The 20972-nt window shown below is 37.7% G+C and overlaps 2 long non-coding RNA genes across 4 annotated transcripts in view; one reads left to right on the forward strand and one right to left on the reverse strand.

Moving 5' to 3' along the window:
* The window catches only part of LOC112424022 (uncharacterized), a 173676-nt gene extending 172084 nt beyond the window's left edge, over positions 1-1592 (reverse strand). For all 3 annotated transcript variants that reach the window (XR_011620804.1, XR_011620802.1, XR_011620803.1), the window contains exon 1: positions 1398-1592. This is a non-coding gene — a long non-coding RNA (uncharacterized lncRNA). The remainder of the gene's footprint in view (positions 1-1397) is intronic.
* LOC139362276 (uncharacterized) lies at positions 25-16658 on the forward strand. Its single transcript, XR_011620805.1, has 2 exons — positions 25-516; positions 16546-16658. It is a non-coding gene; the product is annotated as an uncharacterized lncRNA (long non-coding RNA).
* Positions 16659-20972: the final 4314 nt, after the last annotated feature.

Consider the following 20972-nt stretch of genomic DNA (forward strand, 5'->3'; position numbering starts at 1 on the left):
CTTGGCCCTTGTCAGTCTCCAGAGTAACAGGTGTAAATAATTGTTTATTTCTCTATCGTCCCTTGAAAATCTGGTCTACCTTTATATCCCCAGTCTTTATCACAGTGCCTACCACATAGCAGGCACTCAATACATATTTGTTAACTTAATGCATAAACTCCCACCACTTACACGTTGGGTACTTTTTTGAAAAACAAACAAACAAACCTACATATTAACTTCTGGTTGTGACTACTGTTTATTTAATAACTGTTTGGTACCATATAATACTGAGTTTGCACTCCCTATATCTTATTATTGACTTTCTCCAAGATTATTAGAGACAGTGAACTCTGAGCCTATGACTCATCTCTTTATACTCTTCATGGAAAAAGAAGTTGAAGACAGAAGATCCAACTCTGCCACCTCTGGGAATTACAGCACAATGGGAAGTATCTGTCCAACCTGACTGCGGATTGAGGCAAATCTTAAGCATAACACCAAGATAGCGCCTTCTAGATGGACTACTTCAAGTCAGTAAGTAATTTACCAGGAAATTATCTTCCATGCTTTAAAGGCTTATTTCATAAATATGTAACATCTTGTATTTGGAATAAGGTAAAAAGCACATCTGTCTTTCTCTACTCACCCAAAAGTATCATAATCCTCAGGCACTTTTCTCGATGAGTTTCAGAAGAACAGCATACATGCCATATATCTATTTTATAGCTGTGAGATATGTTACGAAGTCTCTTGTAAAGGCAAGCTTACTCTCTCTATGGGCCTCTTTTGTGGCAAATTCGTTTATGTGGAATAATTGGGATAGATTAGTCAAAAATGCTTTCATCTTCTTTTCTTGACTACATTGCATTTTAAAATAATTAAAACCCCAGATTGTTTCTGCTTTTCACCTAAGTTTACTGGCACCCAGCAAAGAAGCCTACACTTTGATTTTAATCATGACCAGACAATATAAGGCCCCTGTCTCAGAACCAACAAGGGCAGCAAGCAGAAACCCTGCTGCGTAATTTCAAAGCCATGTACTTCCTGCTGCTAGCCCTACAGTATGATTTCTGTTCTGCCACGGGCACCAGTAGAAAGCAACTTCCAATTTGCACCTCACACATAAATTCACATTATGCCAATAGGTTTCGAAGGAAACCGCAAGCTACCCAGCTCAGCCGTCGGAGGTCTGTTAACAGACCTTTAACTATGATCTATTGTGCAGCAGGACCTGAAAGACGCTCACGGAGTCCCACTTTATAGAGCCTGCACTTGCCCGACACCGTTTTTCTTGAGATAATTATAAGTGTTTATTTTGGCTTTTAACAACTTTAATCACATTATTTAGCATGTTACTGTTTTGCCATCAAGTTAAATGAATACAGAGTTCTCCCAAGAATTTCCCAGAAACTTACATATAGGGTGGTTTCACAATGACAGAACCTAACATCTGAGATGGAGGTGGTCAATTACATCAAAGCTTCATGGATGCAAAGATGTTTTCCTCAATAAACAAGTAAGAAAACAAATTATATCATGCAACAGAGAACTCCTAAGTGAATAAGGTGTGATCTTTCTAATGAAAATAGCATGGCCCTCCCTTTGCTGTGAGGTTCTATTTCCAGTGTTTGATGGTAAAAGAGATTCACAGTGAAGCCGGAGTTATGGTATGCAATAAATCCTCGATGCCAAATGTTGCTGAGATTACCATGTGGAATACAGAACAGCACTTCTCTGAGTTATCTAGAATTAGGTTTAAAAATAACCTTAGCCAATCACTAAGGGTTCTACAATCACTGTTAACGTGGAGCAACTGTGGAAATATCGTGCTGTGCCAAATTGCATCTGACGGCCCAGTAATAGCAGAACTGTAATACATACATTCTAAAAAGATCTACCTCCAACGGATACTGGTTTTACAAAACCAAAACGATGACAGTTCCTCTTATACCTAAATGACCCTATTCAGTGTGAGTTAAATGAAGAATAGGTCTAGATCATTCAATAAATACATTTAAAAAGTAGTAAAACCTATGTGCCATTTTTATGTCTTTAATTTTTTATGTAATGCTACTCATTCTGCTATTAATTATACTAAAGTAGCAAAAGAAAACTTTTCTCCCCCTATAATTATGAATTTCTATTACCTAAACTAGTCACTTTGACTATCTTAAGAAACAAATGATGAACATTACTGTATTTACTTGGAACTGTTTTTCTGCACAGTGCTATTAAGTGGACATGCAAGGCTCTAAATATAATAACAACTGAAATAAGATGACACGTGAGGGGAAGAATTTTGAAATGGCCAATTTCATCGAACAGGCATTATCCCTTTAAATCATCACATTTCTTTTGGAGAAAGACCTGCAGGGCAACTTGCAGTATAACCATCAGATTTGTGCTTTATTTGAAAAATTCAGGAACCAATTAATTCATAAATGAAAATCCTTATTGGGCATAATCTCAGTTTTCAAATTCAGTAAATTCACAGTCAACAGATAACTCCCAAAGAGATTGGTAGCAAAAATATGGAAAATAAACAGAAAAAATTGAGTTTTTAGTGTAAACAAGTATCATTGGGAAGTAATAGAGACTCCAGAGTGTGTGTGTGTGTGTGTGTGTGTGTGTGTGTGTGTGTGTGTGTGTGTGGCTAATTTTTTTGTATTTTTAGTAGAGATGGGGTTTCACCGCAGGCACACACTTTCTAAAAATAATTCATGAATAGAATGTTAATATTTCAAGCCCAGTAGCAAATTATAAGAAGAACACACAATGAACAAACAGGTTTATTTTTGGAAACTAAAGATGATTTAAATTTAGAAATCTAGCCATGTAATTCACTCTCTTAACATATAAAAAGAGAAAAACCCATAGAATTATTTTGTAAGCTGCTGGTAAAGCAGTTCGTACAATTCCTTTTGCTGATAAAAAGAGAATAAAGAGCCCTAGAAAAGTTCTAAAAACTTGAAAATTATATCAAAATCTGTTACAAATACCATAGTTAAGCATCACCAAATAAAGTCAGGAACTAGGCAAGTATGCTCACTATCTTTATTATTTTTCAAGCTAATCCTGGAGCATTCCTGTCAATGCATTAAAATAAGAGTGAAATGTATGTACTGGAAGGAAAGAAACAAAACAAAACTGCCTTTATGTGCATATTACATATATTTGCCTGCCCAAAATATCCAAGACAATCACTTGAAAAACTGCTAAAACTAATAAGAGGTACAGTAAGGTAGCTAGATAAAATGTAAATATACAAAATCAATGATCAATTATAAACAAAAGGAGAAATAAAAATTAGCTAGGTGTAGTGATATATGCCTACTACTACTACTACTTGAGAAGCTGAGGTGGGAGGATCGCTTGAGCCCAGGAGTTCAAGGTTATGGGAAGTGATGACAGTGCCACTGCACTGTCTCCTAGGTGATGGAGTCAGACCCCTCTCTAAAAATATGTGTGTGTATGTGTGTGTGTACCTATGTGTGTATATATATTCATATATATATAAGAAAAAACATATCTAAATCACAAGAACAACAAAAAGCAGTGAATAAAGACAAGGTTAACAAGAAATATTAATGTATACTTGAAGAAAACACTTAAACCTAACTGAAGAACCTAGGAAACGCCTGAATAAGTAAAAAGTCAACATTTTCCTACATGGGAAAATACTAAAATATGACGATGGCTATATTTGTTTGCTAGGGTTGCCGTAACAAAGTACCGCAGAATGGGGGAAGGGGGAATAAACAACACAAACTCATTTTCTCACAGTTCTGGAGGCAGAACTCTAAGATCAAGGTATCAGCGAGGTGAGTTTCTTCTGAGACTCTCCCCTTGGTTTGTAAATGCCCATCATCTTTCTGTGTCTTCACTTGGTCTTTCCTCTGCACCTACCTTTGTCTAAATTTTATCTCCTTATAAGGACTAATGTCCCATTGGATTAGGAGCCACCCTAATTACCTCATTTTAATTGCTTCTTTAAAAGCCCTATCTTCAAATACAGTCACGTTCTGAGGTCCTGGGGGTTAGCAATTCAACATAAAAATTTGGAATATTGTGGGACACAACACAGTTCATAACACTGACATTTCTTTATCAGAATAATATAAAATGTTGAAGCAATTAGTGAAATCCCAACAGAATTATCTTGAAACCTAAGATAATTATAAAATTTACTTATAAAAGTAAATGCATAAAAAAGTGTGAGATAGAAAAACACTGAGGGTCAACTTTCTCAGAATTTCTAAGCATTATTATTATTATTATTATTATTTTGAGACAGAGTCTCACTCTGTTGCCCAGGCTGGAGTACAGTGGCATGATCTCAGCTCACTGCAACTCCGCCTCTCAGGTTCAAGCAATTCTGCTGCCTCAGCCGCCTGAGTACCCAGGACCACAGGTGCGCACCACCATGCCTGGCTAATTTTTGTATTTTTACAAAATACATGTTGGCCAGACTGGTCGCGAACTCCTGACCTCAGGTGATCTGCCGGCCTTGGCATCCCAAAGTGCTGGGATTACAGGCGTGAGCCACCTCAAATTTCAAATTATTCTATAAACCTGCGGAAAGCAATCATGGTCTAGTGCTTACCGGCATTGACCTTGGATCAGGAATGTTGGGGCTCCATCCCAGCTCAACTGCTTGCTTAGCCCAGCAACCTGAGCAAGTTACTTAACCTCGTTGGGTCTCAGTTTCCTGGTATACAAAATGGTGATAATAAGAGTAATTAGTGCACAAGTAGTTGTGAAAAAAAAGAATGGTGTTTAGTATATATTAGAGACTCAATAAATATTAGAGATTTGTATTAAAGGTGGCTATTATACAATTAAAATAATACAAAGAATACACAAATAGGTCAAGGGAACAAAATAGACACACACAAAATACAGTGATGTTGACATAGGAATTTAGGCTATGAAAATGTTGACACTAAAATCTGTGAGCAAAAGATGAACTATTAAAGTGAAAAGAAAGCCATTTCTGTAAAAAATTATTTGCCACATACTTAGCAGATACAGATTTAAAATGCATAACATATAAAAACTTAAATTACCAAAGGAAATTGGGCAAAAGTTATGAACTGGCAGAAGAGGAAGTACTGAAGACTGCTAACCATACAGAATCATGTTTAATATCATAAGCAAAAGAGGAAATGGAAATTAAAGCAATAAGATATGTTTCACCCACTCGATTGGCAAAAACTTGAAAGCTTTATAATATCCAGGATCCATAAGTTTCAGGAAATGGGAACTTGATATATTGTTAGTATAGACTTTGAAAGCACAATGCAGCAATATCCATCAGAATTATAATGTGCAAATTACTTGATTCAGCTTTTACTTATACGAATTCTCCTACAGAAATAGTAAGAGAGATGGTTGTATAGAATCTTTTTTCTTTGTATAGTGAAAAATTGGAAACAACCTAAGTATCCAGAAAATGGCAGGGAGATTTGCAAAAAAGAATTAGTTAAGCATATAAATTGAATTGTGAAAGTGTCTGTCAGTTATCAAGTATTTGTGATTTCAAAAATGTTTATGCCTAACCATTCATAAATGGCTATTTTTAAAGTCTGGAGATACATACATAAACAATAGTTATCACCACCCAGGGGAGAAGGTTGGAAGAGAGAGAAAGTTTTAGGGAAGTTTACTTTTATGTATCTGAATCATTTGTAATGTTTAAGGTTATCAAGTATTAGTTTTATATTATAAGACTGAGACCACAGGCTGGATGATCGCTGCCAGTTGCTCACCAGAGAGGATGAACTATCAACTGGAACAGTGACTCTGTAATTATGCTCTGCTAGCTGGGGAAAGCACAGTACTATTGCCAGGGAAAAGACATATGAAAAGAGAACTGTTGGAAGTGCTATAGGAAGGCAACCAGGGGAGCTTACATTCCTCTAATTTAATGTTCCCCTACAGTAAGACATCCATTCAAAGAACACTTCTAGCTTATCTGCCCCTATGCCAATTGTTTCCTGCGGGAGAAGGATTGAATTAACTAACTGATGGGTTTGGAGTAGAAAGTAGACAGGCCTGGATCAGCATTTGTCCTCATCCTCTTTGGATCTGACCACATGCAGATGTTCTGATCTATGCTTGCTCATGCCACAAACTTAGTGGTCAAGACTGTGCACCTAAATAGGAAGGTGGCCTGTGGTTGTCCAGAACTGCCTTGACTGAGAAGGTCTTGTGCCCAATTCTTGGGTTCCACTAAGAAATATCTTCTTGCCACATAAATCATGTCCCCCAGCCAAGCCTTTATTAACTGTAACAAAGCTGACATTTTGATTTTGACATGCCTGTTTCTTGGTCCCATCTCTCAATTAGTTCCAAACTCTGGAAGATTAGAGCAACTTAATATATTATTAATGCCAAATTCCAGATGCTTCTAGAGAGATATTGTACAGCTCATATCAGAGTTTCATTCTTTTATTCACTTAGTCAGCAAACACTGAGCTAGGCTCTGGGGATATAAAAGTAGAAAGAACAGGGAGACTACATTTACGGAGCCCACAGTGTATACAGTGTATTTGGGAGTCATATTAAACAAATATAGCATTGTCTTCAGACAACTGCAAGGTCAGAAACAGGTACATAGAGGAGGTGATATAAGCTTAATTTTGAAACTGAGAAGATTACACTATGTTGGTTGGGGCGGTGATGAGGATATGGCACATCAGGCAGAGGGAAAAATACAAGTGAAGGCAAGAAACTTCAGGAGAGCTTGGTGTGGTCAGGGCGCTCTATGAAGTTTGGTGAAAGTAAAATGCAGTGTGCATATTGGGATGATGGCGGCTGAAACTGAAAAAAGTTGATCAACACTGCATTATGCAATACTGTGCATATTATGCTCGTCTTGAATTCAGTGGAGAAATCACTGAGCAATTTTTAACACTGAAGTAAAATGGCAAACTGCATTTTTGACAGATCATGCTGATGGTATGTGAAAGGTAATGTTTCTTCATACCTTTAAAATCTCAGCTTCTAATCAGTTGCCATGTATGTTCCCATGAAAATGTGGCAATTTAAAAAGATGTGCAAAATTAGCTACTGCCTCCTAAAGAATTTTGGCTGTAATTAGACGTCATGTTGGAATCACACTGTTCTGCCAGCCTCTCAAACATAATAATAACAAAGATTGATTTTCCTACTTTTCATTTTATTCATCTTTCCAGGAGCCTCAAAAGCAGATTGTAATTATTACTTGCTCCATTTTATACGTGACAAAAAGTACCCATAAAGGGATTAAGGGGTTTTGCTCAAAGCAACAAATCAAAAGGTGAGCCTAAATTTGGATGTCTTTTAAATCTGATTAAGGCTACATAATGCTGGGTGATTTTCTTCCGTATTGCAAATTCTTCCCATTGTGATTATCATTCTATTGTAACCATAACAATTAATTATGTTTGGAATATAAAATCTAACTATTTTCCCCTAAGCTTAATCCAAATTCAAAGTAAAATGAAATAACTAGTATAAAACAGATTTTTGCAAAGGAATGAAGATAATATTTACCCCATATTTAATTTTTCTCTGAAGCATTCCTAAACTACTTTCCTTCAGTGTAAATAATTCATTTTGGTATTCTATAAGGAGATCATACTGTCTTGTAACTAGCCTAGAACACTGGATGCCAGGCTAAATATAGCAGTACAAAGGTTTCAATAAACTTCCTGCATTGTGTCACGACTTCTACACATTGAAAGAGCCATACCCAACCAAACTGTTTGGAAGTCAAGAGATTCATGCACAACAACCTTGCAGAGCTGATGGTCCCATCACTTAACCCTTTCCCAGGATTTGTATTTCTTTGCATTCCTAGTGTATACATAAAGCTTTCCAAAAGAAACAACGCCGGGCAGCATTTCAGTTCTTTGCTGTCTATCCTCATAATTGCACAACAGTACTGGCTGCAGTTCGCTGTCACACTTTAAATGTGGAAATATGTAGTGCCATTATTTTATACGTTTTAGTAATTTTTAAAAGTCATATTCAATAATTCTATTTTCATTCCATGAAAGGAATGGCGAAGAAATCCTTTATGCTTCATCTAAGTGAAATGCAGTGTGCATATTGGGGTGATAGTGGCTGAAACCGAAAATATAAACACAATATCCCAATAGGTTCAACTCCTTCAGGGAGATATAAACATTACCCCAATAAAATATTCTGGAGGGAGTTTATATCTCCCTCCAGAAGTCAGACCCTTTGGGATACTGTGGATAGTTCTGCAACTGTCACCATATTTGCAATGTCTTATTAATTTCAATTAAATTATAATTTGGGTATCTGACCACATGTTTCAGTTCAGAAACTCAACCAATTGATATTTTTATTGTACATGCAATAAATATCTAAGTGTTTAAGTGGTAAAATTACCAAAAGTAGCTGATAAAATTAGACAAAAATAAGCTGCTGTAGATTTCTTCAGAGGAAATATTTGATGCAGTGTTCACAGAATTGTTAATGTGTATTTCTCAGGTCTGTAGATAGCTATGGAGTATTTCATTTCCCTGGACGGAGGTTAAACAGTTATCTTTCAGTAAAATGCACATGAAGCCCACATAATATGCTGATACTTTTATTTCCCCTTTTATCTACTCTTGATGCCAAGGAATTCTAAAGGGAGAGGATCCTAACCACACACCATGTGTGCTCCCTGCATGTGAAGAGTGATGACTGGAAGCTAAAGCTTTGATTCTGCAAATGTTAGAGCTGAAGGGATCATCCAGGGATAGGACAACCTTGAGACAAAACCTGGTGAAATGAAACAAAAACAATGAGTGGTTTCCCAGATATTTCTAACAACCCTTTATGAGATTCTAATGTGTTTCGTTAACATGAGCTTGTTTTTCTGTTTTGAGGGGTTTCTGTTTTGGTTTGGTTTGGTAATTTCCGTCTTTGAGCCACTCCACACTTATTGGTTTTGGCTGGAAGTACTGGTTCTGAAATACCATCATAAAGCCAGTTCTGGAAGCCATGCCAGCCAAAAGTCTAGACTTAGGAGTTTCAGATAAGGGTCATACATGCACTCATTCCAAAGTTTACTAGATTGTAAGTGCCTTGAAAATTAACACCATATTTTTGCCGTAAAATTATACATAAAAAGTGTTAAGTACCTCCTTCAAGTGCCATAGACTTCACATTAAGCAGATGACAACTAATAATTTGAATATCATTAAATGAATAAAGGAAACTTATCTTTTTATAAATGTTGCTGTCATTTTCTTTGCAATCTTCTCCTCATTTATCATCAAAGCACTACCTGGAATGGCATATTCAAAACTTGCCACAAGCAGCTTTCTTTGCTGAATTAATTGTTGGATTCATATATGTCCATATGGCCGCCAGCCATGTTCTATTGAAGTGGTTTGCCTGTAAAATTGGAAAAAACATATTTCTATCCCCAGGGGGAAAAAAAGAAAAAAACCTTTAAGGAACAAAACAAAATTTAAAAGGCACAGAGAAATCTATCCTCTTGGCATGTGAGTTGTACCAATTTAGAGGCATGTCCTAACATAAGCTCGTGTCCACTGGGAGGGAGGCTCTAAATCTTCAGCCCTGTTATATGCTTCTCCCTCTGCATTTATTGCAGATGGCACCAATCATAATGATAGTAATCCTTGACATTACATAGCAACAGATGTAATGCACAAATGAAGCTTCTTTCTAAATTAAGTAAAAGATCAATGGAAACCTACATTTACTTAGAATATTTATTTGGGGAAAATAACCCTGAGCCAGACATGGAATCCTCTGAATATTTTAACAGGAAGCACCCAAACTGGGGCAGCTACAGTTGCCTTGAGTATTCCTCTACCATTTCCACAGGGATTCAGGGAGAGGGACCAGGGTAGAGGGTCACTTCAAGTGGAGGCCAGGGAGCATGACCTAAATTTCCTCAGAGAGAAGCATAGATGCCCATAGAGCACCCACAGCTTCTGCCTTTAGTTCTTCCCACTTGATGTCATGGATTGTGTGCTATTGATGTCTGGAGCCCCAGCAGCACAGTGCCTGCCACACACTAGGTGAATAAAAGTTTGATGTGTGAATAAATGAATGAATGACATCAATAACCTAACCATTGACTCAAATTGGGGGGTGGAAGCCAACAGATCTATTAAATTTAAAGCTTTAATCTCTTGGTAATAGTCTCTTAGGTTATTTTTTCTGTGGAACATTAAATACCTGTAAGACATCCATATGCCTGGATCCAATTCTCTTTCCTTGTGACCGATACTTCTTTTTCTCCTTGTAGCTCCAGAGTTAGGGCTGACACAATAATTGGCTTGGCTATGCTTAGAACACTTCTAAATGTTCTGTATTTGTGGTCAGGGCTGACACCAGTATTGTTCAGTTACACTTGACCACATTTACTTTTCTATTGATTTTTCTCCTAAGCTAAAATTAGGAGCACCTAACTATAGGTTATTTCTTTAAACACCCCAAAATTATTTGCCACTTTTATCTGCATAACCTGATGAACAAATAAACTGAATCCCAGACTTGGTGAAATGAACTGAAAGTTTATAACATGGTTTAATGAGTATTCACATGTGACGTTATTTTAATGATTTTGTTTTTCTACCAAAGTAGAGTACAGTGTATGAGAGTCACGCCAAAAGGGCATACTGACCCCTTCTAATCTCCAGCGAATCTGTTATTCTCCTAATAAGGATCTGGTGCTGGACATTTGGTGATGGCATGGTATAATTTTAGGACTGAACATTTGGATGTGCAGAGTAAAAGGGCAAAAGAGAACAGGCAATGACAACTTAATAATGCAAAAATAAAAAGCAGGCAAAATGACTTAGCACATTCAAAAACTAATCAATTTTGCATTCATTTGGGATGCTAAACTGAATACATCACAGATTCTCAAGCAAATACCTATAATTCTATGCTCAGAATTCCTCTCAAGGAAAGGAAGATATAATCAAACATACAGAAAAATAAAATAACACTGTAAAATTTAATATTTCTCATAATCTGTCCAACGCAGCCCAATACTTATTAACAAAACAAATAATTATACTTTCCCTGTCAACAGAATAGACAAAATATCTATAGGAGAATAGGTTATGACAGTGAAAAACACTATTTAATCACAAGTACATAAATTACATATTTATTGACTGTCTACCAGTTTTACTTTATTTACATTATAGTTTTCATGCATTTTCCCAAGTAATTAGTAATTCCAGAATCTCTCTTATGTGGCCACAAGTTGTCAAAAAATAAGGCACCACAACCTCTACATGAATAAACATTATATTTAGAGTTGAGTGGGTAAGACACACAATTCAGAAATTCCAATTCAGAATGATAAAATGCAATGAGATTCTCAGCAGGGACACTAACCCACTGGAGGAGGAGACAGGGAAGCCGCAGAAGGAAGATCTGGGAAGTCCTGACAGAGAAATCACAGCTAAATTAGGTCTACAGGCTGAATAGGAATGATTCGATAAAATGTGGGGGAAAAGGTGGGGATGAGGGTATAAAGGGAAAGGGGTCAGGAAAAATATTCCAGAGAAGAAGAACAGCATCTGTGAAGGCCTAAAAGAAAGAGCAAAGTGTGAAACTGAGAGAAACAGAAAGAATTCATTATCAGTGAACATAAATTTAAGAGTAGAACATGAGGAGAAGATTCGAGATGAATAGGGTCCCAATCATGAAGGGTCTTATAAGCCATGTTAGAGACACTGGAATCAACCCCAGGACACAGCAAAGCTAGAGAAAGGTCATCAATAAAGACATGTCAAGATCATATTAGCCTGTTTGAAATGTCATCCTGACTGCCTTTGAAAGTGGATATGCAGGAAGACCAACCAGAGGTGAGGGAGAGGAGAGATGAGTTAGGAAGCTATTCACAGATCTACCCAGCAAATGTTGGTGACCAACTTGAGGACAACAGCAACAGGATGGAGAAAAACAGGTGGCTGTAAGGGGTTTTAGGTGGTGAAAAAGAAAGCAGGATTTAGGGATCAATTATATGTATGAGTGAGGGAAAGAGAAGATGCCCAGGATTTCAACATGGGCAGCTAAGTGGATGGTCACATAGTTCCTTGGTTTAGGTTGAGACAAGGAAGAAGAGATGTGGGAAAAAAGGAAATGGGAGAAGTTAGTTCACTCTGCTTTAGGAGTTTTAATTTTTAGGTGCCTGTGAACTATTTAACTATAGATGTCCTGAAAGCATTTCAACCTAAAAGTCTGGAGCTCAAGACAGAGGTCTGGGATGCGGATACAAATTTGGGATTAATCATTAGGGATCAGGAAATTTTTGTTTTTATTTTTATTTTTTTATTTTTTTTATTTTTTTGAGACAGAGTCTTTCTCTGTCGCCAGGCTGTAGTGCAGTGGCATGATCTCAGCTCACTGCAACCTCTGCCTCCCAGGTTCAAGTGATTTCCCTGCGTCAGTCTCCCAAGTAGCTGGGATTACTGCACACGCCACTACACCCGGATAATTTTTCGTATTTTAGTAGAGATGCGATTTCACCATGTTGGTCAAGATGGTCTCAATCTCCTTACCTCGTGATCCTCCCACCTTGACCTCCCAAAGTGCTGAGATTACAGGTGTGAGCCACCGTGCCCGGCCTGGGATCAGGGATTCTTAACTGGCAGTTCATAATAGGTTTCAGAAGGCACCAGGATCACAAGAAATTACATGCAAAATGTTGTGCATATTTTCCCTTCTTTGTCTAGTTTTTTAAGGCGTGACGTGTTGATTTAAAGCTCTGTTATTTTCTTTTATTGATATACAATATTTTACATATTTATGAGTTATATGTAATATTTTGTTGTATGAATGGAGGGTGTAATGACCAAAATTCTGTGTTATTTTCTAATGTGAATATTTAATGTTATTAATTTCCCTACAAGCACTGTTTTAACTGCAGCCTACAAATTTTGGTATTTGATGTTTCATTGTCATTCAATTCAAAAAAAATTCTGATTTCCTTAGAGATTTCCTGAGATTTCTTTGATCTGTGGATTATTTAGAAATATCTTGTTCTATTTCTGAATATTCAGATATTTTCCACATATTTTTAGTTGATTTCTAATTTAATACCCTTATGCTCATATACTTTATGTAATTTCAGTCTTTTAAAGCTTCTGAGACTTGTTTTATGACCTGGTATATACCTAGCCACATGAAAGTTCCTTATGCACTTGAAAGGGATATGTGTCATATCATTGTTGGGTGTAGTCTTCTCTAAATGTGAAATAGGTCAAATTGGTTGTGGTGATGCTCAAGTCTTCTAAATCCTTTCTGATTTTCTCTCTTGTTCTAACAGTTACTGAGAAGTTGTTGAATCATCCATTTTTCTTTTCAGTTCTGCCAGTTTTTGCTTAATATGTCTTAAATCTGTTTTTAGGTGCATACACATTAGGTTTGTTTTGCCTTCTAGATGAATTGACTCTTATAATTAAGGAAAGGCTGTCTTCATCTCTGGTAATATTCCTTGTCCTAAAGGCTGCTTTGTGTAATACTAATATAGGAAATTCAGCTGTCTCTCTCTCTCTCTTTTTTTTGGAGATGGAGTCTTGTTCTGTCACCCAGGCTGGAGTGCAATGGAACAATGTTGGCTCACTGCAACCTCTACCTCCTGGGATCAAGTAATTCTCGTGTCTCAGCCTCCTGAGTAGCTGGGATTAAAGGTGCCCGCTGCCACACCGGGCTAATTTTTTTGTATTTTAGTAGAGATAGGGTTTCACTGTGTTGCCCAGGCTGGTCTCAAACAGGCAATCCACCTGCCTTGGCCTCTCAAAGTGCCAGGATTACAGACATGAGCCTCCACACCCGGCCAAGCTGTCCCTTGCTTAGTGTTTGCAGGGTACATCTTTTACTTCCAACCTATTTATTCTCATATTTACACTGCTTTTCTTCTAGGTAACATATATTTGGGTCTTATTTTTCTTAAATCCATTTTGATAATCTCTGCCTTTTAATTGGAATATTTACATAATTTACATTTAATTTATTATTGATATGGCTAGGTTTGAATCTATCATCTTACTATTTGTTGTTTTCTAATCCATTCTTTATCCTTTTTTCTTCTTCTTCTTTTGATTAAATATTTGTTAATGTTCTATTTTGTCTCCTCTACTAAACAACATACCTCCTTTTTAAAATGACTTTTCTGGTGTTTAAAATATGCATCAACTAATCACAGCCAATCTTCAAATAAAATACCATTAAGTATAGTATGAAAACCTTAAACACTATAAATTCCATTTGTCCCTTCCATCATTGTGCTATCATTTTCATTCATTTCACTGATACATTTGTTACAATGCTATAATATATTGTTCTTAATTTTTAAATGATGTAAAAAATTTTAATGAGAACAAATATTAATATATTTGCTTATATATCTACCACTTTCAGTGCTCTTCATTTCTTTGAGTAGGTTTGTTTCCATCTGACACCATTTTTCTTCAAAATGAAGAAGTTTTTTTAAAATTTCTGATATGTAGATCTCCTTGTAACAATGTTTTTTGCTTTTTTAGGCAGAAAATATCTTTATTTTGCTTCATTTTTGAAAGAGATTGTCACTTAATATACATTCTATGTGAACAGGGGTTTTTTTCCTTTGGCATTTCACAGATAGCTTGTATTGTTTCTATTAAGGAGTCAGTGGTAATTCTTATCCATATTCCTTTTTATTTAATGTGCCTTCCCCCATATCTGCCTGTGTTTAAGATTCTCTCATTAATTTTGTTTTCAGCAATGCTTATGTTGTACCTTGGTATGGTTTACTCCGTGTTTATTCTTCTTGAATTTGTAGATTTATAGTATTCATCAAATTTGGATGAGTTTTAGGCATTATCCTTTAAATATTTGTCCTGTTCCTCCTTTACTTGGGCCTCAGTCTCATTATATTAGAACATTCTGTATTGTCCATGGGTCATAGAAGCCCTAGGTTTTTTTTTCTCAGCCTTTTTTTTTCTCTTTCTTTGTATTACTTTTATGGTTTCTATTATTCTTGCTTCAAGTCCACTTATTACATCTTCTGCATCTTTAATCTACTGTTAAGACTACCTATGGTATTTTTAATGTCAGATCTTGTATTTTTCAACTCCAGAAGTTCCATTTGGTTATTTTTTATAGTTTCCATTTCTTTATTAAATTTATGTTTTACTTTAAAGCCTGAGCACATTTATAATAGCTATATTAAAGTTTTTGTCTTCTATGTCTAATATTATTTTTATTTCTGCTTCTGTTTCTATTGACTTCTTTCACTGGCTATGGGTCATATTTTCCTTTTTCTTCATATGTCTAGTAATATTTTATGAGAGGTGAAAATTATAAATGTTACATTGTTAAATGTGGTCGCTAATTTTTGTGTGTCTACTTAACTGGGCCACTGGGTGCCCACATATTTGACCAAACATTATTCTGGGTGTTTCTATGAGAGTGTTTTTGGATGAGATTAAGATTTAAATCAGTAAACCGAGTAAAGCAGATTGCCCTCCATAATGTGAGCAGGCCTCATTCAATCATTTAAAGGTCTGAACAGAACAAAAGCCCAACCCTCTCCCAAGTAAGAGAAAATATTCCTGCCTGACAGCCTTTGAACTGGGACTTAAGCTCTTTCTGGTTCTACAGCAGTCTGCAGCCTTTGGACTCGAACAGGACCAACGGGTTCTGCGTATTTCAGACTTCTATGCATAAGAAATCTCTCTCTGTGTCTACACACACACACACACACACACATCAGCTCTGCTTCTTTGAAGAACACTCATATATAGTATTTGGATCTTGTTGTCTTCGTTTAAAGAGTGTTGGTTTGGGGGTAGTTAAGTTCCTTAAGAATCAGTTTGGGCCGGGCGCGGTGGCTCAAGCCTGTAATCCCAGCACTTTGGGAGGCCAAGACTGGCGGATCACAAGGTCAGGAGATCAAGACCATCCTGGCTAACATGGTGAAACCCCGTCTCTACTAAAAATACAAAAAACTAGCCGGGCGAGGTGGCGGGCGCCTATAGTCCCAACTACTCGGGAGGCTGAGGCAGGAGAATGGCGTGAACCCAGGAGGCGGAGCTTGCAGTGAGCTGAGATCCGGCCACTGCACTCCAGCCTGGGCGACAGAGCGAGACTCCGTCTCAAAAAAAAAAAAAAAAAAAAAGACTCAGTTTGACCAATTCCCGGGCAAGACGGCTGAATAGGAACAGCTCCAGTCTGCAGCTCCCAGAGAGTCCAACTCAAGTATCTGGCTCATCTCATTGGGACTGGTTAGACAGTGGGTGCAACCAACGGAGGGCGAGACGAAGGAGGGTGGGGTGTTGCCTCACCTGGGAAGCGCCAGAGGTCAGGAAACTCCCTCCCATAGCAAAGGGAAGTCATGAGGGACTGTGCTGTAAGGAAGAGTGCATTCCGGCCCAGGTACTATGCTATTCGCAGTCTTTGCGACCCGCAGACCAGCAGATTCCCTTGGGTGCCTACACCACCAGGGCCCTGGGTTTTAAGCACAAAACTGGGTGGCCATTTGGGAAGACATCTAGCTAGCTGCAGGAGTTTGTTTGTTTTTTTGTACCCCAGTGGCGCCTGGAATGCCAGCAAGACAGAACTGTTCACTCCCCTGGAAAGGGGGCTGAAGCCAGAGAGCCGAGTTGTCTTGCTCAGTGTGTCCCACCTCCATGGAGCCCAACAAGGTAAGATTCACTGGCTTGAAATTTTTGCTGCCAGCACAGCAGTCTGAAGTCAACCTGGGATGCTTGAGCTTGGTGGAGTGAGGGGCGTCCACCATTACTGAGGCTTGAGTAGGCAATTTTCCCCTCACTGTGTAAACAAAACCACCAGGAAGTTCGGACTGGGTAGAGCCCACTGCTTCCTCTCAAAGCCGCTGTAGCCAGACTGCCTCTCTAGATTCCACCTCTCTGGGCAGGGCATCTCTGAAAGAAAGGCAGCAGCCCCAGTCATGGGCTGATAGATAAAACTCCCATCTGCCTGGAACAGAGCACCTTGCGGAAGGGGCAACTGTGGGCACAGCTTCAGCATACTTAAATTTTCCTGCCTGCCAGCTCTGAAGAGAGCAGCAGACCTCCCAGCACAGTGTTCAAGCTCTGCTGAGGGAAGACTGCCTCCTCCAGTAGGTCCCTGACCCCTGTGCTTCCTGATGGGGAGAGACCTCCCAGCAGGGGTTGACAGACACCTCATACAGGAGAGCTCCATTTGGCATCTGGCAGTTGCCCCTCTGGAATGAAGCTTCCAGAAGAAGAAGCAGGCAGTAATCTTTGCTGTTCTGCAGCCTCTGCTGGTAATACCCAGGCAAACAGGTTCTGGAGTGGACCCCCAGCAAACTCCAGCAGATCTGCAAAAGAGGGGCCTGACTGATAGAAGGAAAAGTAAAAAACAGGAAGCAATAGTATCAACATCAACAAAAAGGATGACCACTCAAAAACCCCACCTGAAGGTCACCAACATCAAAGATCAAAGGTAGACAAATCCACGACGATGAGGAAAAACAAGTGCAAAAAGGCTGAAAATTCCAAAAACCAGAATGCCTCTTCTCCTCCAGGGGATCACAACTCCTCGCCAGCAAGGGAACAAACTGGACAGAGAATGAGTTTGATGAATTGAAACAAGTAGGCTTGAGAAGGTGGGTAATAACAAACTCCCCTGAGCTATAGGAGCATGTTCCAACCCAATGCAAGGAAGCTAAGAACCTTGAAAAAACGTTACAAAAACTGCTAACTAGAATAAACAGTTTAGAGAAGAATGTAAATGACCTGATGGAGCTGAAAAACACAGCACAAGAACTTCATGAAGCATACACAAGCGTGAATAGACAAATCGATCAAGCAGAAGAAATGATATCAGAGATTGAAGATCAACTTAATGAAATAAAGCATTAAGACAAGATTAGAAAAAAAACAATGAAAAGGAATGAACAAAGCCTCCAAGAAATATGGGACTATGTGAAGAGACCAAACCTACATTTGATTGGTGTACCTGAAAGTGACAGGGAGAATGGAACCAAGTTGGAAAATACACTTCAGGATATTATCCAGGAGAACTTCCCCAACCTAGCAAGACAGGCCAACATTCAAATTCAGGAAATACAGACAACACCACAAAGATACTCCTCAAGAAGAGCAACCCCAAGACACATAATCGTCAGATTCACCAAGGTTGAAATGAAGGAAAATATGTTAAGGAAAACCAGAAAGATCGGGTTACCCACAAAGGGAAGCCTATCAGACTAACAGTGGATCTCTCTGCAGAAACCCTACAAGCCAGAAGAGAGTGGGGTCAATATTCAACATTCTTAAAGAAAAGAATTTTCAACCCGGAATTTCATATCCAGCCAAACTAAGCTTCATAAGTAAAGGAGAAATAAAATCTTTTACAGACAAGAAAATGCCTAGAGATTGTGTCACCACCAGGCCTGCCTTACAAGAGCTCCTGAAGGAAGTACGAAATATACAAAGGAAAAACTGGTACCAACCACTCCAAAAACAAACAAAAATATAAAGACCATCAACACTGTGAAGAAACTGCATCAACTAATGGGCAAAATAACCAGCTAGCATCATAATGACAGGATCAAATTCACACATAGCAATATTAACCTTAAATGTAAATAGGCTAAATGCCCCAATTAAAAGACACACACTGGCAAAGTGGATAAAGAGTCAAGACCCATCAGTGTGCTCTATTGAAGAGACCCATTTCACATGCAGACACACATAGGCTCAGAATAAAGGGATGGAGGAATATTTATCAAGCAAATGGAAAGCAAAAAATAAAAGCAGGGGTTGCAATCCTAGTCTCTATAAAACAGACTTTAAACCAACAAAAATCAAAAAAAAACAAAGAAGGGTATTACATAATGGTAAAGGGTTCAATGCAACAAGAAGAGCTAACTATCCTAAATATATATGCACCCAATACAGGAGCATCCAGATTCACAAAGCAAGTTCTTAGAGACCTACAAAGAGACTTAAACTCCCACACAATACCAGTGAGAGACTTTAACACCCCACTGTCAGTATTAGACAGATCAATGAGACACAAAATTAACAAAGTTATTCAGGACTTGAACTCAGCTCTGGACCAAGCAGACCTAATAGACATCTACTAACTCTCCACCCAAAATCAACAGAATATACATTCTTCTCAGTATCACTTCACACTTATTCTAAAATTGACTACATAATTGGAAGTAAAACACTCCTCAGCAAATGCAAAAGAATGGAAATCATAACAAACAGTCTCTCAGACCACAGTGCAATCAAATTAGTACTCAGGATTAAGAAACTCCTCAAAACTGCACAACTACATGGAAATTGAACAACCTTCTCCTGAATGATGACTGGGTAAATAATGAAATTAAGGCAGAGATAAATAAGTTATTTGAAAGCAATGAGAACAAAGACACAACATACCAGAATCTCTGGGACACAGCTAAAGCAGTATTTAGAGGGAAATTTATAGCATTAAATGCCCACAGGATAAAGCAGGAAAGATCTAAAATTGACACACTAACATCACAATTAAAAGAACTAGAGAAGCAAAAGCAAACAAATTCAAAAGCTAGCGCAAAACAAGAAATAACTAAGATCAGAGCAGAACTGAAGAAGATAGAAACACAAAAAAACCTGCAAAAAATCAATGAATCCAGGGCTGGTTTTTTGAAAAGATTAACACAATAGACAGATTACTAGCCAGACTAATAAAGAAGAAAAAGAGAAGAATCAAATAGACACAATAAAAAATGATAGAAGGGATATCACCACTCATCCCACAGAAATACAAACTACCATCATAGAACACTATAAACACCTCTACCCAAATAAACTAGAAAATCTAGAATAAATGAATAAATTTCTGGACACATACACCCCCCATGACTAAACCAGGAAGAAGTTGAATCCCTGAATAGACCAATAACAAGTTCTGAAATTGAAGCAGTAATTAATAGCGTACCAACTAAAAAGAACTCAAGACCAAACGGATTCACAGCCAAATTCTACCAGAGTTACTGGCACCATTTCTTCTAAAATTATTCCAAGAAATAGAAAAAGAGGGACTCCTCCCTAATTCTTTTTATGAGACCAGCATCATTCTGATACCAAAATCTGGCAGAGACACAACAAAAAAAGAAAATTTCAAGCCAATATCCCTGATGAACATCGATGTGAAAATTCTCAATAAAATACTGGCAAATCAAATCCGGCAGCACATTAAAAAGCTTATCCACTATGATCAACCAAAAAAGAGCCCATATAACCAAGACAATCCGAAGCAAAAAGAACAAAGCTGGAGGCATCACACTACCTGACTTCAAACTATACTACAAGGCTACAGTAATCAAAATAGCTTAGTACTGGTATGAAAACAGATATATAGACCAAGGAAATAGAACAGAGGCCTCAGAAATAACACTGCATGTCTACAACCATCTGATCTTTGACAAACCTGACACACACAAGCAATGGGGAAACGATTCCCTATTTAATAAATGGTGTTGGGAAAACTGGCTAATCATATGCAGAAAACTGAAACTGGACCCCTTCCTTACACCTTATACAAAAATTAACTCAAGGTGGATTAAATATTTAAATATAAGACCTAAAACCATAAAAATCTTAGAAGAAAACCTAGGCAATACCATTCAGGACATAGGCATGGGCAAAGACTTCTGACTAAAACATCAAGTGCAATGGCAACAAAAACCAAAATTGACAAATGGTATCTAATTAAACTAAAGAGTTTCTGCACAGCAAAATAAACAATCATCAGAGTGAACAGGCAACCTACAGAATGGGAGACAATTTTTGCAATCTAGCCATCTGACAAAGAGCTAGTATCCAGAATCTACAAGGAACTTAAACAAATTTACAAGAAAAAAAACAAACAATCCCATCAAAAAGCAGGCAAAGGATATGAACAGACAACTTTCAAAAGAAAACGTTTATGTGGCCAGCAAACATATTTTAAAAATCTCATCATCACTGGTTAAT

Source organism: Macaca nemestrina, chromosome 3, assembly GCF_043159975.1.
Source record: "Macaca nemestrina isolate mMacNem1 chromosome 3, mMacNem.hap1, whole genome shotgun sequence".
Lineage (NCBI taxonomy): Eukaryota > Metazoa > Chordata > Mammalia > Primates > Cercopithecidae > Macaca > Macaca nemestrina.